The sequence below is a fragment of the Aulostomus chinensis genome, chromosome 1 (genome assembly GCF_037954235.1).
Source record: "Aulostomus chinensis isolate RoL2024-O1b breed Wild chromosome 1, RoL_Achi_v1.0, whole genome shotgun sequence".
NCBI lineage: Eukaryota > Metazoa > Chordata > Actinopteri > Syngnathiformes > Aulostomidae > Aulostomus > Aulostomus chinensis.
The window spans coordinates 39463302-39489801 of NC_141320.1; the positions used below are offsets into that span (position 1 = coordinate 39463302).

Here is a 26500-nt window from a genome sequence, read left to right on the forward strand (position 1 = left end):
TTGACTCTGAAACAGCGGAGCAACAGACAGAAACAGAAATCAACTCAATGAAAAGAGACATCCTGCTACTGACGACCAGTCAGCAAACTGGGAACAGAAACGCTGGCTTCAGATGCTTGGATCAATGTTGTGTCACCCAGGTCAAAGGTCATAGTTCCCATCATATCTGCCAGTTGATTAATCAGTTAATTTCTATAATGAGACCCTGCAGGAGAATGAGAGTTACAGTGCTGTACAAAAGTATTTGCCCACTAACCAATTTCTGACATTTCTTGCACATTTGTCAGGCTCATCCATTTCAGATCCAGCAAACCTAAATATTTTACAAAGATAAAACACAAGAAAACACAAAATGCAGTTTTTGGTGCCAATGACATTTAATAAGGTAAAAAACATCTGAGCCTCCGAAGGCCCATGTGAATAAGTGATTGCCCCCCTGACCCTAACAGCTGGTTGAACCACCTTTTGCAGCAATAACTGCAGTCAAGCGTGAGCGATAAGAGGCGATGAGTCTTTCACATCGCTGTGGTGGGATTTTGGCCCACTCTTCTGTGCAAAATTGTTTAAGATCAATCAGATTGGATGGTTTTCGGGCATGAACAGCCTTTTTAAGGTCCTGCTACAGCATCTCAATAGGGTTCAGGTCAGGACTTTGACGAGGCCACACCAAAACCCTCATTTTGTTCTTTTTTAGTCTTTTGAGATGTGGACTTGCTGGTGTGCTTCAGATCGTTGTCTTGCTGCAGAACCCAGGTACGCTTCAGCTGGAGGTCTTGAACTGATGGCCCAACATTCTTTGCCAGGATTTCTTGATAGCGAGCAGAATTCATGGTTATTCCACAGCTGAGTCAATGCCTATGATATCATTTTACTCTTAATTTGGTGAACTTTCTAAACCTCTAATACTGTAATATTGTAGTAGTAACAGTGTGATGGCCTGAAGTGGAAACTCTTCTCATTGTTCTGTACTGTTGATGAATGGTTGATGGTCTTCAAGGTTCCTGTTCATGTTGGAGCACTGGAGGTCTGAACCAGTGAGACACTCAAAGAGCTGCATGAGTGACGTCACTTCAAGCTGGCAGAACGACTCCAGCCAGGGTCCTGCTGAGTGTTGTGATGCTCCGTGTTTAGCTGTCAAGCTAGCAGCTCTGGACTCACTGATCTGGACTGAAACTGCATTGAAATGAAACAACAGAGCTTCACTGGTGTCTGCAGGAGGTTTGCCTTTGGATTTTGTCCCCTAAAGCTGCTGTAACATTGGTTCATTCTGACGGGACTCATTTGGATATCATGTGACTTGCTGCAGGAGACAGAGAGACTGCTGACACGCGTGTGTGTGTGTGTGTGTGTGTGTGTGTGTGTGTTTGTGTGTGTGTGTGTGCTGACTGTTTTGATGTTGAGGTGTTAATTGTCATGTTTTATGCATTTCTTTGGAGGTTTTAAATTAAATCAGTAACAACAGGAAATAAAACAATTGTTTTAGGTCGACTTTGTTTCCTGAGCTCCTAAAACTTCCCTTTATGTTGGTAACAATGCAGCAGGAGCCTGGTTCACATTCTGGTCCACAAGTTAGCAGCAGTTGGTGATCCAGTGTGAACGTCATTCAGGCGAGGTGTTGTTGTGGTTCAGTTCAATGGTAACACGCTGCTACTGATTGTTAAGGCAGGGCTTCTTAACAGGACCGAGGAATGAGGGGCCCAGCAGGTCCCTGGGGGACTCACCTGCTCTGTCCAGCCTGACTCAGGGCTTCAGCACAGCATCGAGCAGCAACCTCTGCCGGCGGTTCTCCCGCTCGTACTCCGCCACAGTTTCCTCCAGCAGAGCCACGATCTGCTCCGCGGCCGCCGCCAGCCGCTCGGTGAGCAGCGCTCTCAGCACCGGGACTCCAGCCGCTGAGTCTCCTTCTCCCAGCTGCAGCAGGAAGTCTTCAGCGGCGGCGAGGATCCGCTCCTGGACCGACACCCGCAGCAGCTGCGCGGCGCACATGTTGAGGTTCTACCGGCGCCACTCAGCCTTCAGGAGACAAAGACCGAGGCCGGGGGTTCACGGACTTCTCCTTCTTTCCTTGTTGTGTTCAAAGCTTCCCGCGTCTTCTTGTCGTTTTGTGAAGCGCGTATTGATGACGTATGTGTTGACGTCCAAAGCCTCTTCAGCCAGCAGTGACCACGTGACTGATTCAGGACCTGCTTCTCCGGCTTGGCGTGAGATTCTAAATGTAAAGCAGTGAAACGCCGTGGTTTCCTCCCGCTGGTTCGCGCGTCTGTTGGAGCTCCACGGCAGGAGAAATCGCTTCAAGAAACCCAACAGACTTGATTTGAAAATGTTGGTAAAACTTTTTTTTAATAAAAATTGTAAAATCAAAGCGTCCTCATTCCCATCACTTTCACTGAGACTTTCACATCATGGTCCCATTGTTCAAAGACATGGAACGATCCAGTATGAACACAAAGACTTCAATGATCTCATTGTGTTCACGGGTCATCAAATCAGTGTCAGTTCAGTCTGTCAAGCCTGCAGGGAAGTTTACAGTCCAGCAGGTGTCAGTATTCAGTGACAGTAACACAGTGTCATGGCGTCCACAGGCTTTATGACGCCTCATCCACCCTTCACTCCTGTCTCGTCCTTGTGTGCTCACTCCAGCCCGTTGATCCACAGTTCCTGCCACAGCCTCTACCTTGTTAATGCAGCCGTGCCTGTCTTGTGTTCTTCGGCCTCTGAGAGTTTTTGAAAGTTTTATCTGATAGTCTAGATTTAGTGGATACGTTTGCAGCCGTTTGGTTTCTCTGCTCGGAGTACAAGAACATCAACGTCCCTTGCCGTGAACCCTGCTTCTGTCCTGTGTCTGAGCCTGGTCCTGTCAATCACAATGATCCAATTTTTGGAACTGACCATATCTTTCTTTCAAAAACAAAAGAAATCAAGAGAGCGATTCCTCAGTGATGGCATGAAAAGATCTTCCTCACAAACGTGGACGATACAAAGCTCTCTTCCTCTTCATCTCCAATTATTTGACCAAATTTGGCCGTCAAACTGGAGAGAAAACTCAGCCCTGTTGAACTCTGGCAGCTTTCCATTTACAAATAACACGTGTCCACGTGACAAAGTGTGTGAGCAGGAAGGAAGGGAGGAGGGGGGCTGAGAAAATAACAGCAGATCCCTGGATGGAGACCCCGTGCTCTTCTCTCCACCTCTCTTCCTCCCTGCTCTCTCCACCCCTCTTGAACAACACTGCAGGTGAACAGTTAGCATTGCTCTGTTTGATGAAGCTGCGTTCAGGAATGAGGAAGTTTCCCTTTGTGTCACTGCTTCTCTACTAATCTGATCTCTGATCAGTTCACCAAGAAGAGTCTGGGGTCAGGGGCTTGATGAGTAGAGCTGTTTAGTCAGGAGGGGGCTGCTCTGATTGGTTCCTGACACTGACACAAGGCCAAAGCTCAAGTACACAGGCTCACATATTGAAGTATTGTCAGTCTTCCCACTTCAAGTATTTTCTACTCTGCACACCAAGTTACCTCTTATGTTAAGTTTCTAGCTGAGAGTTATGCAGGACACTTGGATGGAAACATAACCTTTTTCTTTAATCAGCACAACAATGTGGGCGTGTCGTGAATCAACACCATAACAGTAACGAGGAATGAACGCAGCAGCCATCTTGGAATCACCAGGTTTACAAGGCTTCCACTCTGTGAGAGCAACCCCTCAATGCAGGAGAAGAAGCCGGACCATCAAGAAGACCTGAAAGAAGACAGCAGAGGCAGGAAGAGGAACCAGAGACACACAAACAGACACAACACTGCCACCTTCTGATCTGATGACATCAGAGTTGAATGTGTGGACTGATTTGGAGGCCAAGCCTCACAATAAAAGCAGCATTTTCATGGGAATGTGTTCCATCCAGGGCTGCACGGTGGTGCAGTGGTCAGCACTGTCTCCTCACAGCAAGAAGGTTCCTGGTTCCAGTCCCGGCTCCAGCACAGGATCTCTCTGTGTGAGTCTCCATGTTCTCCTGTTCCTGTGTGGGTTCTCTCTGGTACTCCAGCTTCCTCCACAGTCCAAAGACATCAAGAGGGACCAGGTTAATCCAGACTCTAAATTGACTGTAGGTGTGACTGTGAGAGCGAATGGTTGTCTGTCTCTATGTGTTGGACCTGTGATGGACTGGTGACCTGTCCAGGGTGAACCCTGCCTCTCGCCTGAAGATACTGGCATAGGCTCCAGCCCCCCCCCCCCCCCCCCGCGACCCTTAACATAAGGAATAAGCAGAAGACAATGGATGGATGGGATGGACATCAGGCAGCTGGTGTGTTGGTGGATCTGTGGATCCTGCTGGAAGAAGCAGGGTGGAGCTCTGAATGGTTCCTGTCTCAAAGAGCTTCTCTGTGCAGCTCCCATCAGCTCCTAAAAACAGGAAACCAGCACATTCACTGTTGAACAGTGGCATTAAAATGATGCCAGTGCTGGTTGTCTCTGTCTAAGGGTTGTGAGGGCATCCAGCTGCAGCCAGGAGACAAACAGGGATGCTGCTTGAGGACATCATCCAGGAGGCTGTCCATGGGGTGGAGCTGGGGTCTCAGACTGGGGACATTGGACAAGAACTTCTCAGAGGAAACTCATCATGGTGGCTCAGTGAAGAAAACTAGACCTGAGCTGCCTGCTGGAACCTAGCAGGTGAAAGGACAGAGCTCCACCTCTTTGGAGACACCACCACTGTGGGCTCATGTTGGCAAAAGAAGTGGGTCAGTATTTGACACACACACACTCACACACACACACACACACACACACACACACACACACACACACACACACACATGCATGTTCTTACACACAGAGACTTTTCCTCTGTTTTTGTTTTTTACTGGTTTTGAACCAGGAAGTGGTTTCTGTTGGTTTGGTTTGCTTGACTGGTTGTTGTTTGTTGCCCTTCCAAATCCATATTTTGGGTTCTGGCTTGTTCTGCTTTTCATTTTGTGTTTGTATTAAAGTTCTGTTGATGAAAAAGAGACTTTTTTACCTTTTATTGAAGTAAATATGTGAGGGTCTAAACTGACCCATAACACCATGGATGTTCCAATAGTTAATGATATTAAAATGAATACTAAATCAAACCAGTCCATGTCAGAGATGTGTTCTAACACCCTCAGTAACGGTCAGGAAACACAACAACCTTTGGTTTATTTCTAGGATTTTCTTGAGGTTCATTTTACCATTTTTTTAACTGAAATCGAGGGTTTAGTGACTAAAAAAAGGTCCAGAGGCCCACAACTAAATATTCAAACCAATATTTCCATGGATAAGGAAGCCTAACAAGGTCACCAAGAGATGGAAACAACTTGGAGGATAGAAAATTGTTTTAGTTTATTTGACAGCTGATTGAAGACGTGGGTCAAAACTGACCGTTACCATAGAGATGGGAACAGAAAGCTGAAACAAGAGGAAGGTTCCAGCTCTGAAAAAGGAGTTTGATCAAAATCTTGAACTGCCAGTAGAAATATCCTTTTGTATGTTGACCTTTGTTGACAGAAGTCACTTTAGCTTGGCAGTGAAAAGAATGGCTGCTAGCTTGACAAAGAACTGCACAAACCAGGTTCAAGCTGGACTTTGGACCCTGGTATCTGCAACGACTCCATCAACTCCTAATCTAGCAGATCTGCTGGGTCCAACTATTTTACAGAACATTTGACAGACCTGTGGAGCAGTGAGGACACACATGAGTTGATCACATGATCCACTGAAGCACCATTTTACCTGCCACTGAGGTCACCAACATGAGCTGGAGTTGGGACTCTTGAACTGAACCCGGTATCACAGCGACACCTACTGCTGCAAAATGGAACAGCAACACTGAACCCAAGTACAGGATTGGAGGGAGACTGATGGTCGCTGTTTGGGTTTTTGAAGAACAAGGAGGGCGTGGGTTCAAGCTGGATTCTCAGAGACTATTTCCCCAACCTCTACATTGGTATCTACACTGTCCTTCAGTCATGTGACTGAAGTCATCCAGTCATGTCAGTGATGTCACTCTGCAGGACTGTCATTGCCTTCTCATTCTAGAAAAGAATCCAGACTCCACATTTATGGGGCAGTTTTGGTCTTTAAAGACTTGACAGTTCCAGGAGATTTAGTCTGGCTCAAGATCTTCAGATCAACCCAGGACAGAAGGCTATGACTCCATTGGATTGTATAGTTGGAGCATTCAGAGATCTGGTGGATCTCAGTAGGAGCTGGATTTATCCACTGAATGATCCTGGTCAATGTGATCCTGCTCCTCCATCTCTAAGGCTGACAGAGCAGGAGGACCTGACTGAGAAGAAAGCTGCACTTGAGCAGCTTCAGTCTCTGTGTGACAACACACAGGCAGAAAACCAGAATTTGAGGGAACAAGTTTCTACTCTTGAACATGAGAATAAAAGAGCAATCCAGGAGCTCCAGAACCTCACTGCTGTGGTGGCCAACCTCAAAACGGTCCAGGACAAGAACCAGACTCAGATAGAAGATCTGAACGCAACAGTCCACAGTCTTCAGTGTGAGGGGAGGAAGGTTGATGGAGAGAACAATGAGCTCAGAAAAGAGCTGACCCAGGTTCAGTCTCTGAGGGAGAGTGAACAGGTGGAGATGAAATGTCTTGAGGAAGACCTGACTGAGAAGAAAAGTGCACTTGATCAGCTTCAGTCTCTGTGTGACAAGAGATGGACAGAAAACCAGAATTTGTGGGGACAGGTTTCTAGTCTTGGACAAGAGAAGATTATTGCATATCAGCTGGTAGAGAACATGTCTGCCATGGTGGGCAACCTTGAATCTGTGAGGGAGGAGAACCAGACTCAGATCAGAGACCTGAACACACAAGTCCACAATCTTCAGCTTGAGGTGAAGATGGTTTACAAGGAGAAGTGTGACCTTAAGTGTGAGCTCAACTCCATCCAGGCAGAGAAGAACAAAATGAGAGAAGAACTCACTGAGAAGAAGACGACTCTTGAACAGCTGAGGTCCCAGAGTGAGGAGAGAGAGGCAGAAAATGGATGTTTGAGGAGACGAGTTTCTACTGCATCTCAGGAGACAGAGACCTTCACTGCAGAGTTGGCCCACCTTGAATCAAGGAAGGACCAGGACCCCACAAAGAGTGACAGTCTGAACGGTGAAGTTCAGAGTCTTCTATGTGCAGTGAGAACAAAAGAAGAAAAGGAACAGTGCTCATTGGGAAATCCTGCGAAATCTTCATGATTTAAAAATCTGTTTGAAAGAGGAAAATCATGACCTTCAAGCGAAGGTCCAGCAAACTTCTGAAGAGCAAACAGACACTCCCCTACGTCCAGCCAGAGAAGAGCAAGCAGACTCTCCCCTACGTCCAGCCAGAGAAGAGCAAGCAGACTCTCCACTACGTCCAGCCAGAGAAGAGCAAGCAGACTCTCCCCTACGTCCAGCCAGAGAAGAGCAAGCAGACTCTCCCCTACGTCCAGCCAGAGAAGAGCAAGCAGACTCTCCCATACGTCCAGCCAGAGAAGAGCAAACAGACTCTCCCCTACGTCCAGCCAGAGAAGAGCAAACAGACTCTCCCCTACGTCCAGCCAGAGAAGAGCAAACAGACTCTCCCCTACGTCCAGCCAGAGAAGAGCAAGCAGACGCTCTCATATGTTCTTCTGCAGAGAAGCGACGGGATTCTGCTGCATGTCCTGCGACTGAAAAGCAGAATGATGGGGGCACCCTGGAGACTGGACCTGCTGCGGGTCAAACCAGAGGTCTACTGAGCTGTGTGACATCTGGTGTAGAAGATGCTCTGTTTATGTTCATAGTTTTTTCTTTGTGTGCTTTTCCTCAACTTTGTTTTCTTTGTTTGTTATATATGATGATACCTTGATCACCACAGCAGTTGATCCCAGCTTGATTAGCTGAGTGCTTTGCAGTCTAAAGCACTTTAGTGACACCTGTGGGGTCCCTTATCCTCCCTGACCACAGGGATTCAGCCTCACTGAAGGAGAGTGAACCTTCCAGGTTGCAACTCTGGAACGGTCTCCCACTGGACATGAGGACGCTGTGGACACCTTTCGAAAGAAGCTTAAGACCCATTTGTTTAGTAATATTATTGTTCATGATGGAATCGTCCCTCTGTACCGGCCCACACAGGTCAAGAGGTCAAATGATTCCCTGTTTAAAACAGCTCTTCATCACATGGATGTCCATCCCAACAGTCAGAGCTCACAGACACTCCTATTCCCTCCAGTGTGAGGCACTACGAGTGACTGATGAGGGTCAGGGGGGTCAGGCTAGTCCAGATAGTGGGTCTGTATGAGGTTGTTAGGGAGGGATAAGGTAGTGGCAGAGTTCAGGCTGTAGTTGTGCTCCAACAGTTGAGACAGGGCAGGACAAAAAATGACCTCCTGATGGCGTTAGGAGTGATTCTTACAAGAACCAATCAATAAAAGTGGGTGGTGACCTGCTCATGTGACGCTTGTGTTGATGATTACTGGGTCTCCTCCATGCTCATTTATCATGAATGAATCCCTCTGAGTAAAACACCTGATGTCTCCTGAGTTGTTTCACAAAATGTGTGTGTTTGTGTGTGTGTGTGTGTGTGTATGTGTGTGTGTGGGCAATATGTGTTATGGTTGTTATGGAGTTTAAGGTTATTATCTCTGTTTCTTGTGTCTTTGTCTTTGTCTTTGTCGTCCTCCCCTTCGTCCGTCCTGGATTTTTGACCTTGGTTGCAGGAAGCCTGTGACCTCAACTCCTTTTTCTGTGTTGCTGAACGTAGAGCCGTGCTTCATTGTGCTAGCTAAAGTGTGATCCTCCCTGCTAATTCCTTATTTCGTTGACTAATTACCCACCAAAAATTAATACCTAAATGCTTTATTTGGCTGAAGTTTAAAAGACCATCATTCTTGTAGCAACAGTCTTTCTGCCTTGTAAACACGCTAAGCTAATGATGGCTTCTCCCTCTTGTTCTCCTCTCTCCTGCTCAGAGTGCCACATGTTTTGTTCCTCCTCTGCCTCCTTTAGTGATACTGATAAGTGTGTTAAATGTAGTTTTCTTGTTGTGTTGGAGGTGAGGCTTAGCGATGTTGCATTGGACCTGCAGCGGCTCTGCACCAAAAGCTGCAAGAGCTAGCCAGCCCTCACTAGCTGGTGCGGACCACCTTAGCTTTGCTCCTAGCTTAGGCCCAACTAGCGCTCCCCCAGCAGCTCCCAAGCATCTGGGAGAGCGCCAAGAAAAGTTGGGCCTAAGCTAGGATGTGCTTGCTCATGAAGAATAGTTGGGTGTAAATTCATTTAAGGAGTGTTGAACTGGACCTGTTCTACTTGTAAAGTGTAACTTTTGTTATTTGGTGCTTTACAGTGTGATGACTTGACTTCATTGCAGCTTTGACCTGAGGAGGTGTTCATCGTCATCTCAGTAACAGGGGGACACTTTATCACAGCAGTGGACAAACATCAGCATTCATCACCCAGCAGCTCCTCTGATCAACAGAACAAGCTAAAGTATTCTGGAGAATGAGGGCATCGATCCCTCTACCTCTCACATGCTAAGTTAGTGCTCTACCATTTGAGCTAATTCCCCTGTAAAGAAGCACAGCAGATAATGCAGGTTGACCTTCATCATGGTTGAATGAGCGTCACCAGTTGAAGCTTCTCTGGTTGACCAATGTAATAGAGACCAAGGGTTCCATGACATAAATGATTAATTGAAGGTAGCATTTGTCTTGGTATTAACAGTTTATGTAAATTAGAGGCACACACACATGTTAATGGTGAGGTTTATTGAATCAGCAAACATGTGAAACATTTTCTCTGCCATGTGTTCCAGGGAGGGACCTGGGAAGCACAGGGGGACCGGCCATCCTGCCTGTGGAAAATGAAGACCCCAGTGTCAGTCAGTGGTAATCACTGTGCAAGGCCTGGTATTTTGTGTTGATCAAGTTTGTCTCATGTAAATGTGGCAGTTTCAGTCGTCACGGTCAGTCCTCACCTCTTCCTGGTGGTTTCCTTAAAGGGGGTGGAGCCAAAAGGGGAGAGAAGCCCAAGGAATCTCCTTAAAAGCTGTAGGTGCAAACCTTTGCTCCCTGATGGGGGAGGGGGTACAATCACAGGCGAGGTTCATTGAATGATAATGCATGTGGATGTATTATTGATTTGGTGTCGTAGTCTGGAATCATGTATATATTTAGTCAGGTTAAGTTGTTGAGATGGTGCTGGTTTGATGTAAATATTGATTGTCGAGAATGGTTGTGGTCTCACCTCCACTCTATGGGCCATCCATCGTCATCTTCTGCTTATTCCTTACTAGTAAGGGTCGCGGGGGGGCTGGAGCCTATCCCAGCATCTACAGGCGAGAGGTGGTGTTCACCCTGGACAGGTCGCCAGTCCATCGCAGGGCCAACACACAGAGACGAACAACCATTCACACTCACACCTACGGTCATTTTAGAGTATCAATCAGCCTCGTCCCCAAATTGCATGTCTTTGGACTGTGGGAGGAAGCTGGAGTATCAGAGAGGACGCACGCAGGCACGGGGAGAACATGGAGACTCCACACAGAAAGATCCCGCGCCCGAGCCAGGACTCGAACCCGGAACCTTCTTGCTGTGAGGGCACAGTGCTGACCACTGCACCACCGTGCAGCCCCGCTATGGGCTAGTCTGTCTAATTTCCTGCAGCCAGGAGGGAATTAAAGGCAGTCAGGGGTTTTTAATTTAAGTTGATGGTGTCTCATGCAATCTCTTTCAATACTCCAGTGGTGGTTTAAGTGAAGAAAAACATGGGTTAGTCAGTAGGACTGTGTGTGTGTGTGTGTGTGTGTGTGTGTGTGTGTGTGTGTGTGTGTTTGTGTGTGTGTTTGTGTGTGTTTCCATGCAGACTTTCCCTTGTGACAACCGATTTGATTTGGAAACCATCTCATCTAAATCTCCTCTCCAAAAACCCTCTTCTTCAACTTTGTACCCAAGTTGTCTCCTCATCAGGCACCACAGTATCCAGTAGGTTCAGTTAAAACAGTCATCAGTGATTAATGTTCATGTTCAATGATGAGGTTTGGATTTATTCTTCCAGAATCATCTGAACAAACCCTCCTCAACACTGTGAAGCCTTCATCTGACAGGAGGAGTTTCTTCTCCCAGTGATTCCACTGACAGTGAAAAGCTTCGTTCATCAGACTGGTCTGATAGGATCAACTACTGGTTGCTCTGGAGTGGAAACAGCAACCTGTCAGGAAACATTAGTCAGATCAAAGCCAAGATTAAAGCAAGAGCCTCCAGATCAAAGTCAGAATTGATGATGATGTCATCAGGGGGCTTTGATAGTATATTTATTTGTACCTAGAATTCTGTCTTTGATCTCAGGAGGACATGAAAGAAAAACAATGGAGGAAAGTAGAGGAGAACATTCAGCTTCATTAGAAACACTTGAACTGTTGAACAGTAGAATTTGTTTGAAACAGTTTACAACACTGAGTGACAGGATTGAAGAGGGGAGATTTTGGTATTTTCAGTTTAATTCTAACTTTAAACTGGGCATGAACATTTTTAGTCGTTCATATTCTAACATACAGAGGAAGTCATGACATTCCCTTTTTTTTTAACCTGTCCTGTTCAGGAAATGGAAATTTAGCTGCTATGGTGAATCAGAAAAACCTTTTGAAGTCTACTTTTGCTTCAGTCAGAAAGTAGACTGTTGTTAACTCTCACAATGGTTGGTGATTGTGGAGGAAGAAAGAATCCTTATGAACCTCTTTTTAACAGACACACATTTCTAAGGTTAATTTTATTTTGTTCTTTTAGCAGAGGATGGTTTCGATCCATCGACCTCTGGGTTATGGGCCCAGCACGCTTCCGCTGCGCCACTCTGCTCTACCATTGACTGAACAGTCCTTGTTGTAGAAGAGCATTCTCTGTCTTTGTCTCTGCCCTGCTCTCCTGCTCTCTTTCCCCTCATTTAGTCCTTGACATGATCCATGCTCTACAGCTCTGTGGGTGGAATGAAGACCTGCGTCTGCTCTGCCCGTGCCGTCCTTCGTCTAAACCTAAATTGTTTGACCCACCTTTATAATGATCGGACTCGCTCCCGCTGAGCGCTCCAGGAGCTGCAGACAACACAACCAAACTGGCCCCGATCAGGATTTGACAGGCCGAAACATGCCCTAAAAACACCAAGAATAATATCCACCACCTTCTGAACGGGGCCTGGCTCGTCTCCTGCCTCAGGGGCCGCCGCAGTCGCGCCTCAGCTGTTCAACAGCTGTTCGCCCTAACACTCAATGAGACAAAGACATAGAAGCTCAAGCTGCTGTTGAGGAGGCCGTGATCGTATAGTGGTTAGTACTCTGTGTTGTGGCCGTAGCAACCCCGGTTCGAATCCAGGTCACGGCAGCATGAGACAAATTTCTTTGTGTGTATTGATGGACACAAGCCAAGCAGAAACTTCCCACAATGCAATAGGGTGGTGTTTGGTCAGTGTTGAGCAGGTGTCAGTCTGACAATGATGTCATATTATTGTGTCATCACTTGACCAGACCCAAAAGTAGGCTCAGGTATCAGTTTCTTCTCAATGCTAATGTCTTCTAGCTTAGTCTGCTACTTTGATGGCTCTGCCTGCTCAAAGGTCCAGACCCCTGGATGTGGTGATTCCTACCTGAACGTAGATTCTGTCAGCTCATGTTGTTAAATCAACTCACCAGGAACACCAGTAGATTTCAATGGACTGACAATGAGTCTCATTGAATGGTAAACATGTCAAATATGAAGTCATCACCTGAGGAGGTCTGCTGCTGGAATGAAGCTCCAGATATTCACAAGATATTCTAGATCTTAAAATAAAGCATTTTTATATTTGATTTCTTATTCATTCAGGTCATCCAGTCACGTGACTGAAGTCATCCAGTCACGTGACTGAAGTCATCCAGTCATGTCAGTGATGTCACTTGGCAGGACTGTTTACCCCCCAAGGTTGTCTGGTTCCAGGTGAAACTTCAAAATTCCAGTCCCCAACCTTGGCTGTTCTGAAACTCTTCTCCTGAATCACTCCTGAGTTCTTGTTAAGAGCTGGAAATGAGCTGCAGCAAGAAAAAATACCAGTGCCAACCAGATCAACTTAATGGCTGTTTTTGTAGTGATTTGATGCCTCATGAGGAGAAAATTTGGGCACAAAAGTTGGACAAGAGTGTTTGTGGAGGGTGTTTTTTGTTGCAGTGTTGTAAGTCACTGTAACTGCAGCTGAATGATTGAACTTTCTCAAAATGTCCTCAAGATGGTTTCCAATGACATCAGTTGTCACAAGAGGAAGTCTGCATGTAAACACACTCAGGTGTGCCCAGCTATTCTTATGAGAACATTCGATCAGCTTCATTCTATGTGCAGCCTAACCTTAATCTTAATCTTAATCTTAACCAACTGAATCTTAATCTTTATTTGAAACTAAACTCAATCCAGACCTTCACCCTGAAAGAACTCACAAACTTGTTTTAGATTTATTGCCCTTGCAGTAATGTCTTATTTCCAGCTTTGCTCTCCCTCAACCACTGTTTAGTGTCGTACCGTAAATGACCAGTTAGTAGTTAGTAGGCGTTTATTTTTATTTTTTATTTATTTTATTTTTCCAAAGTCGATGTGGACCCCGTGTGTTGAAAAGAGACCAGGTGTCGATTGGTAACAGGCTTTTATTTTGGCACTGGCCAGCACTGGGTCATTATTATTATTATACAAGGTATAACAATATACTGTAGTACTTTAAAGAACAGTAGTGCAAATATCAAGATTGTCCAGAGAACACTTTACACAAGAACACTTTATTAGTAAGGAAAGGGGCGTGACAACTTGAGGCCCGTATCCTTCCACTTCCACGACAGTCTCATGCGGCCAAAATAGCAGATCTACAAGGTGATAACACGTCAGCTGTCTGAACCCACGCAGGTACAGGGAGAACATGCAAACTCCACACAGAAAGATCCCGCGCCTGAGCCAGGACTCGAAACCTGAACCTTTTTGCTGTGAGGCCACAGTGCTGACCACTGCACCACCATGGAGCCCACGCATGGATTGATAGTAAGTTAAAAAAAATTGCAAAATCTTACATGAAACCAGGTTAATATAACATTGATCTCAAATAATGGCCCCCAGGTGTTTAAACAAGCCTGGCGTTTATTTGAGACAGGCGTCTATTTTACAAAATGAGGTCGGACCCTCGGCCATCAAATGAGACCTGGCGGCACTTTGACACCAGGCTGTTAATTGGTGATTTACGGTATTTATTTTACTGACTACTTCATTGACAGGTGGTAAAAATGTCTGGTGTTTCCTGAACTTAACTGAGTGCTGCTCAGTAAAGTTGCCATGACTTGAGATTCTCTTCCTGCTGGGTCCATTTCAACATTCTTATCCTTCCTATCACTGGAGATAAAGTATCAGTCAGGGCTGTACTTGATTAGTACTGCATATAGTACACATCAGTCACTGCCATTACACAGTGGAATGGTAGTTGAAGTACTGTTTAGCAGCAAGCTGAAAACTGTTGTGGTCTTTGACAGTTCTCTTGTTTCTGAATGAAAATCCTGTGAAGGAGAATCATGGAGACATCCTAAAAATGGCTGAGGTCTCTGAGCTGCAGCAGGTCTGAGCTGCTTTTGATGCCCAGATGATGAGGAGGCAGTGAATGGTGGGTTTGGTGGAGCTGGAAAAAGGCTGCAGGTGGTGAGGGGTCTGCTGGTGTCAGGACTTCCTCTCCAGGTCTGAGGGCTCCCCCCTGCAGTTCCAATAAACACCACAACAGTCCTGGAACCCCTGCAGGTGGAGGAGGACCATGAAGACACTGATGCACCATCAGGCCATCAAAAACCAGTCCTGATGATCAAAAAGGTCCCTCCACTCATCCAGGGTCAACTCTAGAAGAAGCTTCTGGAACAGATGAGCAAAGACACTCAAATATAAATCTTGATGTAAACACACTGGCAAACCAACGTTTCCCACAATGTTGATTTTTACAATTTCCTTCAATGTTTGAAAAACATCAAAGTGGACAGAAGCCCAGATGGTCCAAACCTGTTTCCTGTCTCCTGCCATTGTGGAGAGCCTCTGTTCTGTCCTGCTGCTGTCCAGTTGTCTCTACTGAGCTCTTCTGCTGGTTCCACCTTGAAGAGGGTCTGAGCTAAAACTGAACCTTGGGGAACTTCAACCTTCAACCTTTGATCTCAGAGTTTTGTGTTTGATCTTAGAAGTCTTTGTTCTCTCAATGTCAAGTGTTTTATTCTTTTTGCTGTTTTCCCCACACTTGAAGGAGAGTTGTACCATTAAAGAACATCAGGCAGGAATGCACTCCAAACCAAACTGCTTTTTCTCGTTTTTACTTTTTCTTCATTTTTCCGTCCACACCTACTGATCTTGGATCTGCTGCCCGTTCCTGCCTGGTAAAAGAAGGAACCAGCACCTGGTTCTCCAGGCTGAATGAACTCCAGGACGTTGGCCAGCTGGCACCAGGCGCTGCCCCAGGTCCTGCATGGGAGATACTGTCAGTTCATTTCTGCCCTGCTCACAACCACAGGCTGGTGTTGAGGCCTGCAGCAACCAGGGCCCCAGTCACCAAGAGTATAAAGGCTGGTCATTGTGGCAGTGGGAGGAGTCAAAATGAAGACAGACCAATGTGAGCAGGACGTTCCTGGAGAAGTCAGAAGAACTTGACCATGTTTCCTACAGTACCCAGGAGGCCTGGTAGTTGTTGAAGGAAGCTCCAAAAGCAAAGAGCAGACAGCAGGACATCAAAAGAAAAGATCCAGACATAGTCCTCCTCTGAGTCCACAGACCTGAGCACCGCTGCTCTGACTACCACGTTACCTCCTGGTTATCAGTGTGAAGTCAATAAAATAATTAATAATAATAATAAAAGAAAGAAATAATACTAAATCAAGGCCTGTTTAATAAATGGTAGAGCAGAGAGGAGCAGAGGAAGAGAGCTGGGCCCAGAACCCAGAGGTTGATGGATCAAAACCATCCTCTGCTAAAAGAAAGGAGCCAAATAAACCTGGTTGTTTAGAAATGTGGATCTGTTAAAAAGAGGTGGAAGTCAGAATTCAAACCATTGGGAGAGTTAATAACATTCTACTTTTCCACTGAAGCAAAAGTAGACTTCAGAAGGTTTTAGTGATTCAACATAGCAGCTAAGTTTCCATTTCTATACTGATTGTCTGCAATGGTTCATGGGGGTGGAGCCTATCACAGCTGACATCAGGTGAGGAGGGGGTTCACCCTTGATGGGTCACCAGTCCATCCCAGGACCAACACACACAGACAGACAACCATTCACACTCACAGTCATTTAGAGTGTCCAGGTAACCACTACCCTCTTGATGTCTTTGGACTGTGGGAGGAAGCTGGAGTACCAGAGAGAACCCACACAGAGACTGGGAAAACCTGCAGGAGGGGTGGAGGTCGATGAGTCCTGGAGACGTTCAATAATGTCCATAACTTTGGCACCAGGAAGACAGCAGGTGATGGCACCTGGGAGTTCAACAGACCTGATGATTGAACCACCAATCACAAGGATTTCAGCCTCCATTGTAAACAGAGAGTTTAGATGAGAGAGAACCTGCTGTCAGCCTCACCAGTCAGGGCAGTGGCAGAGGCAGCAGAGTTGAATGAAGCAGGACCACCTGGCAGGTCTCAGCTGGAGGTGATGACATCACTGGCCTCAGTCCTCACCAGTGCTCTGCCTAGCAACAGGGACGATGGGGAGAAACCAGGAGAAGCACTCTTGAGAGTTGGAGACAGCAGGAGAGAGACCATGACAGAGTCACCCATGGGAAACTGTTGGATCCACTCAGGACAAACTGGACAGACACAGATCAAAGTCAGAATTGAGTCCAGAGAGGTGGAGGCACCTGGAGCCACTGGATCAGTTTGATCTTTGAGCAGAGCAAAGTAGTTTGACACACAAAGAAGGTCGTCTGGAGAGAAGAGAGGAAGAGAAATCCGTCTCCCTTCTCCTCAACGGACGAACACAGGAGAGGACGGACATCAGATGGACAGAGAGCAACACTGCTGGACTCTCACAGCTGAGAGGGCGTCCAGCTGCAGCCAGGAGACAAACAGGGACGCTGCTTGAGGACATCATCCAGGAGGCTCTCCATGGTGTGGAGCTGGGGTCTCAGACTGGAAGCTCTGGCTGCTGAGTTGTCCAACCAGCCATCACATCACCTCCTGAGCTCTCAGCCTCCTCTTGACCAGGTTCTGGATGCTGACTCAGCAGGACACAGGAAAGTAATCAATGTTGAAGGAATTTCAAAGCGTCCATCAACCTGCAGGACAAACTCCTTCACTATGTGGGAGGTTCAGAGTCCCTGGTTTGATTGCAGCTTTGAACTGAGCAGGTGTTCATCCTCATCTCAGTAACAGGGGACACTTTATCACAGCAGTGGACAAACATCAGCATTCATCACCCAGCAGCTCCTCTGATCAACAGAACAAGCTGAAGTATTCTGAGAAGGAGGGCATGGATCCCTCTACCTCTCACATGCTAAGCTAGCACTCTACCATTGGAGCTAAGTCCCTGCTAATGAGCAGCAGATGATGGAGGTTGACCTTCATGCAGGGTTGGATGACCTTCACCAGTTGGAGCTTCTCTGGTTGACCAACATGTGGAATGTCTTTCAATACTCCAGTGGGGGTTTAAGTGATGACAATATGGGTTAGTGACTGGGAGTGTGTGTGTGTGTGTGTGTGTGTGTGTGTGTGTGTGTGTGTGTGTGTGTGTGTGTGTGTGTGTGTGTGTGTCAGTGTTGTGTCAGGATGGCGCAACACTCCCCACCGTGAGGGGCAGTGTGGCAGACGATAGTGAGTGGTCACCTAGCAGTAGACCTGGTCCGACCCTTCTCCGTCCTTTCCACTTCCTCTCCCTCCTTTACGGAGCCGACAGCCGTGCGTGGTGGCGTCTCGCTGGTCAGCAGAGCGGTTACAAACAAAGGTATGCATGCTTGCTCTGCTCCATTATTCAGTGTCATGGGCCCCCTGTTCACTCTGGTTTTGCTCCGTCCAGCGGTGTGGTGTTACTGGGAGCTGGGCTGTCTCCCTTGGGCCGGTGTGTGCGTGGTGCGCTTTCTGTGGGTAAGACGCGTAGTTGTCTGCCTTTCATATCAAGCTGCCGATGATCTGTGGTGTTCTGATTATCCTCTCCTGGCCATCGTTTGTGTAGTCTGGGCTGCGGGCTTCCTCCTCCTGCCTCGTCTGACGCCACGATTCTGCTCTCCGGTAGGAAATGTTTATTCTTAGCTTTTGTTATTTTGTAATGCCCTTCATCCACATTTTAATTAGGTTAACTTGTTTATTTTGCAGTGCGCAGCTGTCAGTTGCTGCTGTGAGCCTCGCTGCTGTTTTGGTTCTTCTCTTCTCCTCTTCTTCAGTCTGGATTCTTGCTGATTCGGCTCATAACGGCTCTGATCCCAGTAACGGCGGTTAAAGCCGTGCACTACGGCCTTTATAAGAGCCTCAACGTGGGCCAAGAGAGGGCATCCCGACCCTCATCGGCGCTGAGCCATCCCCCTTGGAGACTGGTTTTAATTAGAGGGGAAGACATTTCCTTAATTACTTGAGTTTATTCCTTTTCTATTTGTTATTTCTTTCTTTGAATTATTACTGTTAGTTTTTGTGGGTTACATTTGATTTATTGTTTAGAACCCTTATTATTATTATTATTATTATTATTATTATTATTATTATTATTATTATTATTGCCTTTTGCTCCCCATTTTGATCACTTGGATTTAAAACAGTTTCTGTTGGGTTATTTGTGGTAGTGATATTTAGTTCGTGTGTGAGGGTTGCCTTGATTTCATGTTTTTAATGGTGTTCTTTTCTTTGGTGTTCTTTTCTTTCTTTTTCTTTTGCAGTGTAGTTTTTTTTGGATCCCTCTCCTTTTCGTTACCGCTGTCGTGGTAAGCCCTGTCCCCTTTTCCTTTTGATAATTCCTCTTGCACTTCTTTTCATTGATATTCATTTAGTCTGTTGCTCATTTTCAACTATTTTTCTAATAAAAGTATTTTTATAATTGGAAATCACTGTACTGTCCTGTTGTGTCTCTCGAACTGTGTGCCTTTGTCCAAGTGGAAGCCTGGTCATTTTTAAATTTTGTTTATAATCTGGGGTGAAAGCCCCCAGGTGGCGTTGTTGGCAACTGTTCCCCACTGCTCGCCTTGCCACACTACGAACCTCAAAATAATGCTACAGTGATGTCGTAAGAATTGCAAATGAACTCAAAATGATGCTGACAGTAATGTAGTAAGAGCTGCTAATAACCTCAAAATGATGCTAACAGTAATGTAGTAAGAGTTGCTACGAACCTCAATATAATGTGACAGTGATGTCGGAAGAATTGCTAATGATCTGAAAATGATGCGACAGTGATGTAGAAAGAATTGTTAATAACTTCAAAATGATGCTGACAGTAATGTAGTAAGAGCTGCTAATGAACTCAAAATGATGCTAACAGTAATGTAGTGATAGTTGCTAATAACCTCAAAGTGATTCTGACAGTCATGTAGTAAGAGTTGCTAATAACCTCAGAATGATGCTGACAGTGATGTCGTAAGTATTGCGATTGAACTCACAATGATGCTAACAGTAATGTAGTGATAGTTGCTAATAAACTCAGTGATGCTTACATTAATGTAGTAAGTGTTTCGAACAACCTCAAAGTGATGCTAACAGTCATGTAGTAAGAGTTGCTACTAACCTCAAAATAATGCTACAGTGATGTAGGAAGAATTGTTAATGAAATAAAAAATGATGCTGACAGTAATGTAGGAAGAGTTGCTAATAAACTCAAAATGATGCTAATAGTAATGTAGTGATATTTGCTACTAAACTCAGTGATGCTTATAGTAATGTAGTAAGTGTTTCGAACAACCTCAAAGTGATGCTGACAGTCATGTAGTAAGAGTTAATACAAACCTTAAAATAATGCAACAGTAATGTAGTAAGAGTTTCTAATAACCTCAACATAATGCGACAGTGATGTCAGAAGAATTGCTAATGATCTCAAAATGATGCTAACAGTAATGGAGTGATAGTTGCTATTAAACTCAGTGATGCTTACATTAATGTTGTTAGTTTTTCGAACAACCTCAAATTGATGCTGACAGTCATGTAGAAAGAGTTAATACGAACCTTAAAATAATGCAACAGTAATGTAGTAAGAGTTGCTACGAACCTCAAAATAATGCGACAGTGATTTCGTAAGAATTGCTAATGAACTGAAAATGATGCTAAAAGTCATGTAGTGATAGTTGCTAATGAACTCAAAATGATGCTAACAGTAATGTAGTGATAGTTGCTAATAAACTCAGTGATGCTTAAAGTAATGTAGAAAGTGTTTCAAACAACCTCAAAGTAATGGTGACAGTCATGTAGTAAGAGTTGCTACTAACCTCAAAATCATGCAACAGTGATGTAATTAAAGTTACTAATGATCTCAAAATGATGCTGAGAGTGATGTCGTAAGACTTGCTAATAACCTCAAAAAAATGCTACAGAGATGTAGGAAGAGTTGCTAATGACCTCAAAATGATACAACAGTGATGTAATGAGAGTTGCTTCTAACCTCAAAATGATGCAAAAGTGAAGTAATGAGAGTTGCTACGAACCTAAGAAATGATGCAACAGTGATGTTGTAAGAGTTGCTACTAATCTCAAAATGATGTGAAAGTGATGTAGTGAGAGTTGCTTCTCACCTAAGACATGATGCTACAGTGATGTAGTGAGAGTTGCTACTATGCTCAAAATGATGCTGACAGTGATGTAGCGAGAGTTGCTAAAAACCTCAAAATGATACCACAGGAATGTCGTGAGAGTTGCTACTAAACTCAAAATGATGCTACAGTGATGTGGTGAGAGTTGCTAAAAACCTCAAAATGATACCACAGGAATGTCGTGAGAGTTGCTACTAACCTAAGAAATGATGCGACAGTGACTTAAGGAGAGTTGCTACTAACCTAAGAAATGATCCTACAGTGATGTAGTGAGAGTTGCTCCTAACCTCAAAATGATGCTGACAGTGATGTCGTGATAGTTGCTAATAAACTCAGTGATGCTGACAGTAATGTAGTAAGAGTTACTAATGAACTCAAAATGATGCTGACAGTCATGTAGTAAGAGTTACTAATGAACTCAAAATGATCCTGACAGGAATGTGAGCTTCATAAAGACCCAGGCCACTATTTGTGGTCATGCATCATTGTGGCTGACCAATGGTCCAACTTCATCAGTCAGTCAGTCAGAGACATTCGCATTTGTCGGCCTGGCCTGCTGCCAAAGACTAACACTGCTTTAGTTGATTTACCTGTGCAGCCATGTCACGCTCCTCTCGGCCACCTCCACGGTCAGACGCCAGGTTAAACCAGCCAATGGCGTAAGAATCACTCTCAGAATCTGAAGCGCTCGTAGCTGCAGGGTTTTTCCACACAGCTTCTGTTGAGAGACAAAGTCCATCACTTGATTAACTCTCACCAACAGAAATGTGCAGTTTTCCACTCAGGACAGCTGCTGCATGCTGCTGTTTGTAAAAAGAAGGTCCAGTGAATCAGTTCAGTTCTACATTATTCAGCAGAGAGATGTCACCATTGAATAATGACCATATTTCCTAAAATTATAGCTCAACCACAGAGGGACCAGGCTACTAGAATGACCTCTGTTTACTAGAAGTGCTTCTCCTATGGTGGTGAACTCCTCAGCTGTCAGTGGAGTCAAATCTGTCTTAGAGAGGCCAGAGGTTCCCACACTGGTTCCCTCTCACCATGCAGCCCTGACAGCTGTGTGTGCTGTTCCAGCGTGTTGGCACCTCACTGATGAGTTTCAGGGTTGGCCCTCCCATCTGTTGCTGCACCTGAGCCAGCTTCTCCTTGGCTGTAGTGCTGATCTGAAGGATGTGACAGTGCTCCTGGCTTTGTGTCTGATGATGGAAGTGGGGATCTGATCACAGGATTTTCTGACTCCTAGATTCAGACGATGTGCAGTGCAGACTGAGTGGTGAATTTGGAGCTGTCTAGTGGATGCTGTCATGTTTGGTGCTGCGTCGCTCACAAGACACTTGACTTTGTTGGTGATGGCCCAGTCCTCCATCATGCCTCTTTGGGCTGGGGCCAAACTGTCAGCAGGGTGACTTTGTGGAAAGTCTTGCACTCCCAACACATTCATTCTCACGAATGCAGTGACAGGTCAGAGCCAAGGGAGCCTCCATGTCCACAGATGTCCACATGGCAGCTGGACTTCCTTTTTCACTCCTTCCCGTTCCTCCTGGTACTTTTTGGCCACCGTTTGTTTGATGGTCTGAAAATGACACCCAGAGTAAATCAATACATTGAAATTAGAGATGAAATAAACTGGAGATATCAACGACTGCTTTAGATCATTTCCACACAAACCTTTCTGGTTGGCAAACGTATGAGGCTCAAGGACCTGAACCAGTTCCCTGAACCCTTCCCTCTCAACAGTGCTGAGGGGCTGGCAGTCCTTCAGGATGAAATTCAGCAGAGCCTCATCCAGCATCTGCTTCCTGGAAGCTGGATGGTTCAAGATGAAGGAGAGAAGAAATGAAGAGGAATTAATGATCAATGAAGCAACTGTGAGTCAGTTGGAGAGTGGCTGTATACCTGAGTTCATCCTGGTGGATCTGGGACTTCATTCTCATGCCTGGCCCCATCATGCCTCAGCACTGAAGAGGTGCTTTTGTTGAGATGAGACGCTTCTGTCCAACAAATGCCACATTCAACCTGCAGAAAAGAACATGAGTACTCAGCTAAAAGTTCCTTTCTTCATGGTGACTGGTGTTTCTTAGTCTTAGACCACCAGGTTTCCAATGAGGTGTATCGGATACGTTGTTGTGTGCCGCTGAAATCCGTCCAATTCCGGCGTTGTTTCCTGATGAAATATGTTTGCCTTAAAGCTCATTAAAGTGTTGAACCACAATATCGTTCACCATAACTGAGTCAACTTCAAGATAACCTACTTCTACATTCCAGTCCCGGCTGCTCCTGTTCTGCTGCAGTCCAGAAAACAACAACCCGATACAATTGGCGCTCCTTCCCACAGCTCCGGCCCGGATCCGCATGGTTCCGCTGACTGACTGTGATACGCGCTCCCTCCAGAGTGGCACAGCCCGATGGGGGTCCTTATCTGGCACGGGGCGTAACACAGGTGAGACTGAAAAGCCTGGTTTATTCTGCGTCGAGGGAACGCGTTGCTCTGCAATTCACCGCCAAGCCGCTAGGGGGTGTGGCTTTGTCTTTGTATTGTTTACGGGGCTCTTGTCGGATTCCTTGGTTTTCTTCCGGTCACAGACAACAATTGTTGGCCATTTGTCAGTCTTTGTAGTGCCGCCAATAATCCTTTCTTCAGCTTGGTCCATTTTTTCTTGAAGCTTTCACCACAGAAACTTTGAAAATGGCGGTGTTGTTGTGCTGCGACTGAACCGGAAATGACGTTCTGAGCGGACCAATCACAGTCCTCGACGTTGACGTCACCACGCGTTTACGCGACACGGAGGCAGGATTTTGTTGGGGTTTGCGTCGACGCGACGCAGAAGCATAAATCAGGCTTTAGTGGTTTAGAATCTCACGCCAAGCCGGAGAACCAGGTCCTGAATCCGTCACGTGGCCACTTCCGGTCGGCGAGGCTTTGGACGTCACTAAATACGTCATCAATACGCGCTTTTCAAACCGAAATCCTGGATCACTCCACTCATCACTACCGCTGCTACCAGGTTAGCGAGTCTGGAGTGGCACAGAGAACAGAGCTTGGACTCTGCTCGTTTTGAAGAAGACGAAGAAGAAAAGAAGCGGAAGGCCTCGGTCTTTGTCTCCTAAAGGCTGAGTGGCGCCGGTAGAACCTCAACATGTGCGCCGCGCAGCTGCTGCGGGTGTCGGTCCAGGAGCGGATCCTCGCCGCCGCTGAAGACTTCCTGCTGCAGCTGGGAGAAGGAGACTCAGCGGCTGGAGTCCCGGTGCTGAGAGCGCTGCTCACCGAGCGGCTGGCGGCGGCCGCGGAGCAGATCGTGGCTCTGCTGGAGGAAACCGTGGCGGAGTAGGAGCGGGAGAACCGCCGGCAGAGGTTGCTGTCCGATGCCGTGCTGAAGCCCCGAGTCAGGCTGGACAGAGCAGGTGAGTCCCCCCACACTGACCAGGAGACCAGGAGAAGGTGTTGTGTCGCTCCCAGCAGCATCGACCGATAGCGATGTCTGTCTGTTTATGCCACTGTGACGCTCATTAAATGTCGGTCACATTTTATGTTATTTTGATTATTTATTAATGTTATTTCTGTCCCTTGTAAAATGGGAGAGTTTTGTCATTCCGCCAGCAGGGGGCAGTGTCGCGGGCTGCTTCTCCCGGTGAACGCCGGTTTGCTTCCCAGTCTTCACGGAGAAGCTGAACAGAGCAGACGCGACTCACCGATTGTCTTAATTATCCTGTTTTACAGGAAACATCATCTGCATACAGAGTCTCAGTCTGAGACCTGGAACACCACCGCCTCAAAAAATGGTATCTTTGTGTTTGGTCCTTTTTGGCTCCTCATAACCACTGCAGGCAGGTTTCTCCTCCTCTTCATCAAACTAAGGATCGTTCCAGGCTCACTAATGAACCCCTCCACTCCATTCAGGCCCAGGTTTAAAATCCTGTCAGCTCAATTCTCTCAGTGAGCAAAGAAGTGGAGGAGCAGAACACAAGAGGGGAAGGAAGTCAAGGGTTCACCTGTTGAGGGATTTCCTCTCTGTGAGATTGAGACTGAGTCAAGATGTGAGACAGGACAAGAGAAACTCAAGCTTTGGCTCCTTTCTGTTATTTTTCTGAAATGGAGCACTTGATTTGAACATGCACAGTTTTATTAATATTCTCTTATTTTGAAATGCAGCCCTACTTTTATTAGTCAATGAGACACCATCATACACATCTGCAGCCATTCAAGTATGTTCAGTTTGAAGTCACGTGATAACAGATCTTAGTTGATTTCTGTTTCTGTCTGTTGCTCCACTGTTTCAGAGTCAAATGAAGAGATTCTGATGTTGCTGTTTGTGTCCTGCAGATGTGGAGCAGCTGCTGGTGATTAAAGAAGAGGTTCCCCCTGAGCTGCAGGACCCAGAGCCCCCCCACATTAAAGAGGAGTGGGAGGAGCTCTGGACCAGTGAGGAGGGAGGGCAGCTTCAAGGACAGGAGGAGGCTGATATCACCACGTTCCCCTTCACTCTGGTCCCTGTGAAGAGTGAAGGAGACGAAGAGAAACCTCAGTTCTCACAGCTTCACCAGAGTCTAACTGAGGAGAACTTGAAAGAAGAGTCTCTGAGCAGCAGCCCAGTTCATCCTCTGAAAACAGAAGCTGATGGAGAAGAGAGTGGAGGACCAGAACCAGAAGCAGCCAGCAAGGTAGATCCAGATCCACTTGTACAACCCCAGACTGAAGACCAGATGTCAGACTCTTCTGAAGCTGAGACTGAAGTCAGGAAGGATGAGCGTCCCTTTAGGTGCTCAACATGAAGTAAAGGTTATAGTTACAAAAATAGTTTGGATAAACACATGAGAACACACACTGGGGAGAAACCGTTCTCATGCTCAGTTTGTGGCAAAAGATTTTCAGAAAAGGCATATCTGAAAATCTGAATGAGAACACATACTGGGGAGAAACCATTTTCCTGTTCTATTTGTGGCAAAACATTCTCACTTAAAGGACATCTGAAAACACACATGTACATTCACACTGAGGAGAAACCAGTCCCCTGCCCTATCTGTGGCAAAAGGTTCTCAGAAAAAGGACAACTAACAAGACACATGAGAACGCACACAGGGGAGAAACCATACCCCTGCTCAGTTTGTGGCAAAAGATTTTCCAGAAAGGGAGATCTGAAAATACACACAAGAACGCACACTGAGGAGAAACCATTCCCCTGCTCGGTATGTGGCAAAAGATTTTTAGATAAGAGATACCTGAAAACACACATGAGAACACACCCTTGAAATAAACCATTTGTCACAATGTCGCTCTGAAGCCGTAACCAGAGTGAGAGTTGCATGTTGAAGGCCAACTGAAGAATTCATTTAACAAAAAATGCAAAAATAAACTGAAATTGAACTAAGAGAAAAATGGGATGTGATCATTAGTGGAGTCTGTGTGTGTGTGTGTGTGTGTGTGTGTGTGTGTGTGTGCGCGCGCGTGCGTTTGCACAAGTTTTTAGAGGTGAAAGGAAGAGATGTTGGCTGCTGAAAATCAAAGTGACGATGGATGAGGAGGAAGCAGTGGCCAGTAATGGGGTGTCAGTGAACAGAGCTCTGGACTCAGGAGCTTCCAACTCAGAGGAATGAACAGCTCCCTGCCCTCCAGATGAGTTATCAAGAAAAGAGCTCATGAAAATATATGACACTCAGGATTTGTGGAGCTGAAGATGACCTGTTGGTTTCTATGTTTCTCTGCAAACGTCAGGCAGAATGTGGAAGAGCGTCACAGCTGAGACGGTTAAAACCTTAGAGAATGTTTGCTCATGTTGTAAAAGTGCT

At 46.0% G+C, this 26500-nt stretch overlaps 1 non-coding gene and 1 pseudogene across 1 annotated transcript; one reads left to right on the forward strand and one right to left on the reverse strand.

Annotated features, from left to right (window-relative positions):
- Nucleotides 1–595: 595 nt before the first annotated feature.
- On the forward strand, nucleotides 596–25963 carry LOC147271611 (uncharacterized; annotated as a pseudogene).
- trnam-cau (transfer RNA methionine (anticodon CAU)) lies at nucleotides 11766–11837 on the reverse strand. The gene has a single exon. It is a non-coding gene; the product is annotated as a tRNA-Met (tRNA).
- Nucleotides 25964–26500: the final 537 nt, after the last annotated feature.